Raw genomic sequence first — 6,286 nt, 5'->3', positions numbered from 1 at the left:
ACGCAGTAAGCACTCAAATACGATTGATCGATTGACAGGATTCTGCTCCTCATCGGATTTAGGTCGCAGCGTCATCATCATCCTCTTCATCCATCTTCATTCACACACACACATAATAATAATAATAATGTTGGTATTTGTTAAGCGCTCACTATGGGCAGAGCACCGTTCTAAGCGCTGGGGGAGATACAGGGTCATCGGGTCGTCCCACGGGAGGCTCACAGTTAATCCCCGTTTTCCAGATGAGGTCACTGAGGCCCAGAGAAGTGAAGTGACTTGCCCACGGTCACACAGCTGCCAAGTGGCAGAGCCGGGATTCGAACCCGTGACCTCTGACTCCCAAGCCCGCGCTCTTTCCACTGAGCCACGCTGCTTCTCATACGCACGCGCACACACGCCTGGGTAAAGCAAGGAATCTGCGGACCCAGCGTGGCCCAGTGGATAGAAAATCAGCGGCAGAGGACCTGGGCGCTAATGTCGGCTCCAGCACCTGTTTGCTGTGAGACCCTGGGCAAGTCACTTGACCTCTCTGGGCCTCAGTGACCTCATCTGGAAAATGAATATTAAGCCTGTGAGCCTTTATTCATTGAGCACTTACTGGGCACTGAGCACTGTCCTAAGCCCTTGGGGAGCGAAAACGCTTTCTTATATTTTTGCTATTCCTCCTGGTCAGTCGATCAATCGATCAGTGGTATTTAGTGAGCGCTTACTGTGTGCAGAGCATTGTACTAAGCACTGGGGAGAATACACGACAACAGATGACACTATCCCTGCCCACAAGGAGTTCACAATGTAGTTGATAGGGGAAAACTAAGATATGTCCAAAACTGAAACACAGACCGATAAAGAAATAGTTAGAATGTCCAGATGGATCTGCAATGGAAAATAGGATGAATATTAATTTAGAGACCCAGAATAGGGATAAATATCTCTCTCTTTATTCAAATTTTGCCTCTCCCTTTGCACACTCCATTCCCTATCAAACCTGATGAGACCGTGAGCCCGTCAAAGGGCAGGGACCGCCTCTATCTGTTGCCGATTTGCCCGTTCCAAGCGCTTAGTACAGTGCTCTGCACATAGTAAGCGCTCGATAAATACTACTGAATGAAAAGAAGAGCGATCACTCGAAAATCTTCTCCTGGCGTGGAAAACCATTTCCTTTTGTCATTCTCCTTTTCCTTTTCGCCACGCTGACATCTCTCCCCTCTCTCAGCCTCCCTTTAAGATAAGGCAGATGCGAGAGTTAGAATGTGCAATTATACAGAGACGGCGGTAGAATTGACGATGAAAATCCTTCTAAGCAATATCTGGGTAACGGAGACTGGGGGGGGGGGGGGTGATCCCAATTCTGTTTTTGTTTCTAAATGGTATTTGTTAAGCGCTTACTAGGTGCCCCGCACTGTACTAAAGTCCGGAGTGGACACCAGCTAATCGGGTTGGACACAGTCCATGTCCCACGTGGGGCTCACGGTCTTAATCTCCATTATACAGATGAGGTAACTGAGGCCCAGAGAAGTGAATTGACTTGCCCAAGGTCACACAGCAGACAAGTGCTGGAGCTGGGATTAGACTACAGACTGTTCCTACAAGGATGGGAAAGAGAATACGGTTGACCCCCCCCCCCCAGGTGGACGTTATTATTATGTTGGTATTCGTTAAGCGCTTACTATGTGCAGAGCACCGTTCTAAGCGCTGGGGTAGATACAGGGGAATCGGGTTGTCCCACGTGGGGCTCACAGTCTTAATCCCCATTTTCCAGATGAGGTCACTGAGGCCCAGAGAAGTGAAGTGACTTGCCCACGGTCGCCCAGCTGACAAGTGGCGGATCTGGGATTCGAACTCATGACCTCTGACTCCAAAGCCCGTGCTCTTTCCACGGAGCCACGCTGCTTCTCCGAATGAGGTGCCCAAGGGCACGGAGCAGACAAGTGGCGGAGGGGGGATTAGAACTCGTGACCTTCTGATTCCCAGACCCAGGCTCTAACCGCTGCGCAATGTCGCTTCCTTCGTCATCGGTATTTAATGAGAACGTACTGTGTGTAGAACACTACACCGAGCGCTTGGGAGAGTACGATACAACGGTGTCGGTAGCCGTGTTAGCACACGTCGATTAGACTGTGAGCCCATCACTGGGCAGGGGTCGTCGTTATCTGTCGCGGAATTGTACATTCCAAATGCTCAGCACAGTGCTCTGCACGTAGTGAGCGCTCAGTAAATACTATCGAATGAACGTGATCCCTGCCCTCGATGAGCTTACCGAAAAGCCGCCCCACACGCCCGCGGTGCCAGCTAAAATAGCCTTGGAAATGCCAGGAAAAGTAGGTTCACACACCCACCCACTTGGGGAAAAGCGAGGAATCTGCAGATCCCGCGTGGCCTAGCGGATAGAGAATCGGTGACTTGGGAGGCAGAAGGACCTGGGTTCTGATGCCGGCTCCAGCACCTGTCTGCCGTGTGACCTTGGACAAGTCGCTTGACTTCTCCGGGCCTCAGTTACCTCATCTATATAATGGGAGTTAAGACTGCGGCACATGGACTTTGTCCGACTTGATTAATTTCTATCCACCCCAGCGCTTAGAAGAGTGTTGGACACCGGGTAAGTGCTTAACAAATATTGTTATCATTGTTATGGGTAATAAGGCTCACCGAAGCCGTCAAGTGGTTATTATAAGACATAAAGAAGAGAAATGACTTAATGATATGGTGAGCCAGTAGAGCCCAGGTCAACTGCTATCGAAAACCGACGATGTGAACAATCCTGTGGCTACCTGAGGGTTGAAAATTTCCAAGCTTGGCAGTAGTAGGCAAGACACAAACGCAGCGTGGCTCAGTGGAAAGAGCCCGGGCTTGGGAGTCAGAGGTCATGGGTTCGAATCCCGACTCTGCCCCTTGGCAGCTGTGTGACTGTGGGCAAGTCACTTTACTTCCCGGTGCCTCAGTTCCCTCATCTGTAAAATGGCGATGAAGACTGTGAACCTCACGTGGGACAACCTCATTCCCCTGTATCTACCCCGGCGCTTAGAACAGTGCTCTGTACGTAGTAAGCGCTTAACAAATGCCAACATGATTATTCTATAGGTGCAGAAGGAAGGCTGGCACGTGAGCAGGGACTCTGTCTGCGTACTGTTGCGTTGTACTCTCCCAAGCGATGAATACACTGCTCTGCACACAGTAAGCGCTCAGTGAAAATGACTGAAGGAATGGATGAGGGAATGAAGGTTCCATCCTTCTGATTCTCCCTCTGCCTCTCTCGGGAAGTTCGGCCCAAAAACCTTGGAGGTTACTCCCTTTTCTGCATCTTTATCAATGTCTGGTTGACAGACAGTGCTGGACGTTTCGGCTCGAAGATAATATCGCTGCCAATTTTCCGGCCTGCGTACCTATCAGTCGTCACCCGGGCCACGTCTGGAGGGTCTAATAATTCACTTAGTCGTCTTCTGCATGTCTCTCCCTCCCTTGTTTCTCCCCTACCCCTGCTCACCTTCTTCCTGTCCGTTCCTAGGTTATCTTGACGAATCGAATTACAACCGGTCCGAGCAGAGGCCTCGCTCCCCCAGCAGACCCGGTGTCTCCAGCGGCTGATTTCCCCCTGAGTGAAGGTAAGAGATCCGACCTATCGGGGGGCTGAAATTTGAAACGGATCCTAGCGCGGCTCACAGCCTCCTGCTGATAGCTGGGGGACGCGGTTATTAGCCCAGGAGGGAGAGGAGCATCGGCAGCGCTGGAGCCTGGTCACTCTGTTTGGTCGACTGTAACCTTGTACTATAGAGAACTCATTCGACGTTTACTCGCATAATTGCCCCACCTTCTTGGCATAATTTTTGCCCATTCCTCAGACAGAGCCGGGAGGCTGTGTGTGGAATTAAGCCTAGCGATTAGGGGAGCAGTGAGAAGAGGAGAAGGGAAAAAAGAAGGAAGAGTAAGGTAGGAAGGAACTGAAACTGCATCTTTTCTTTCTACTGTACTCTCCCAACTGTTGCGTAAAATAGGCACTCACTGAATTACGGTAATCCTTCCCCTCCCTTCTCTCCATAGCCCGTAGCTCACGTGTATTAAAAAAGAGTCTCCTCTTCTGCCTTCTGTGTTCTGACTCTTCCCCTCCTTGTACCCCAGCTCATGCCACTGTCATTCCTTGCAATTTCCAGCACGTGGTACAGAGAACATGTATATCTATATATATATTATTTCTTCCTTAAAGGTTGAGGAAGAAGAGTTTTGCGGTGGAGGCGATCATATAAGTAAATACATCGATTAGAATTGAGGCTAGTTCAGTCAGCCTAAAGTTGAGACATTTGAATATTATGGCATTTGACTATCTCGGGGGGGTGGGTGCCCAGTTGGATTTGGTTATCCAAATAATTGCTTCTGTTTCTTCGATTATCAGAACTGGTCTCGGTCCAGAAACTGGTCATTTAATCTGTGTCCTCTGGAAATGACTTTAGCTCGCTTCTTGCATATGACCACATAAAAGTAATGCCATCTTTTTTGGTCTGGGTCATTGTCTTGGGTTTTAGCCTTCTCTATCTTGCTCTTATATTTACTATTTCTTCCTTCCTTCCTTCCTTCCTTCCTTCCTTCCTTCCTTCCTTCCTTCCTTCCTTCCTTCCTTCCTTCCTTCCTTCCTTCCTTCCTTCCTTCCTTCCTTCCTTCCTTCCTTCCTTCCTTCCTCCCTTCCTCCCTTCCTCCCTTCCTTCCTTCCTCCCACGTGAGGCTCACAGATAATCCCCATTTTACAGATGAGGTAACCGAGGCACCGAGAAGTGAGGTGACTCGCCCACAGTCACCCAGCTGACAAGTGGCAGAGCCGGGAGTCGAACCCATGACCTCTGATTCCGAAGCCCACGCTCTTTTCACTGAGCCACGCTGCTTGTATCTACCCCAGCGCTTAGATCAGTGCTTGACACCTAATAAGCAGTTTACGATTGCCATCATGAATAATAATGGTAATATTTGTGGTATTCGTTAAGCAGCGTGGCTCAGTGGAAAGAGCACGGGCTGGAGAGTCAGAGGTCGTGGGTTCTAATCCCAGCTCTGCCGCTTGCTGGCTGTGTGACTTTGGGCAAGTCACTTCACTTCTCTGTGCCTCAGTTATCTCATCTGTAAAATGGGGATTAAAAAAACTGTGAGCCCCACTTGGGACAGCCTCATCACCCTGTATTCCCCCAGCGCTTAGAACAGTGCTTTGCACATAGTAAGCGCTTAACAAATACCACCATTATTATTTTTAAGCGTTTTCTCTGTGCCGAGCACTGTTCAAAGCACTGGGGTATATTCAAGGTAAGCAGGTTGGACACGGTCCCTGTCCCACATGGGGCTCTCAGCCTTCATCCCTACTTTACAGATGAGGAAACTGAGGCACAGAGAAGCGAAGTGACTTACCCAAGGTCGCACAGCAGACGCATGGAGGAGCCAGGATTAGAACCCATGTCCTCTGACTCCCAGACCCGTGCTCTTTCCACTAGGCAGTGTTGCTTCTCAACCTTTAGTCTCCTCAGTTGACCAGATCACTGGCACCTGGGAACGTGTCTAATTATGTTATTATGTTGGTATTTGATAAGCGCTTACTGTGTGCAGAGCACCGTTCTAAGCGCTGGGGTAGATACAGGGGAATCGGGTTGTCCCACGTGAGGCTCACAGTCTTAATCCCCATTTTACAGATGAGGGAACTGAGGCCCAGAGAAGCTAAGTGACTTGCCCCCAGTCCCACAGCTGACAAGCGGCAGAGCCGCGATTCGAACCCGTGATCTCTGACTCCCAAGCCCGGGCTCTTTCCACTGAGCCACGCTGTGTCTACCAACTATGCTGTATTGTACTCTCCCACGTGCTCAGGACAGTACTCTGCACTCAGTAGGTGCTCCATAAATACATTTGATGAATCGATTGACGACTGCTGACGGAGTTGGAGGGCCTCGAAAAGCTTGTCGGGATCCAGAGATGACTCGATTGATGGCATTCAGCAACTGTGCCCGTTTTCCACTCCGCCTCTTGCCCTCCCAGGCTTCCAGAAGCTTCTGGTCCGGCGGGCAGAGCGTTCACCTCGTCTGTCTGCTGTTACCAGATCGTTTGCGACGGTGTTTCATTACGGTGTCGCTATACGGAGAATTCGGGGGTCTGACGCAAAGACGTCTGCTCGGGTATCATCGACACCGGTTGGTCTGACAGGAATTTCGAGGAGAATGTGAACAGTTGTTTGGGTTGCTACTCAAAGGCCAGTCAGATGACAGGGGGAGGGGGATTTCATTTCAAAATAAATTCGTTGTCATAGAGTAAGCCACTACCCGTCAGC

The sequence above is a fragment of the Ornithorhynchus anatinus genome, chromosome 1, assembly GCF_004115215.2.
Source record: "Ornithorhynchus anatinus isolate Pmale09 chromosome 1, mOrnAna1.pri.v4, whole genome shotgun sequence".
In the NCBI taxonomy this organism is placed as follows: Eukaryota; Metazoa; Chordata; class Mammalia; order Monotremata; family Ornithorhynchidae; genus Ornithorhynchus; species Ornithorhynchus anatinus.
The sequence above is the reverse complement of the archived record's forward strand: the minus strand, read 5'-3'. Positions refer to the sequence as shown.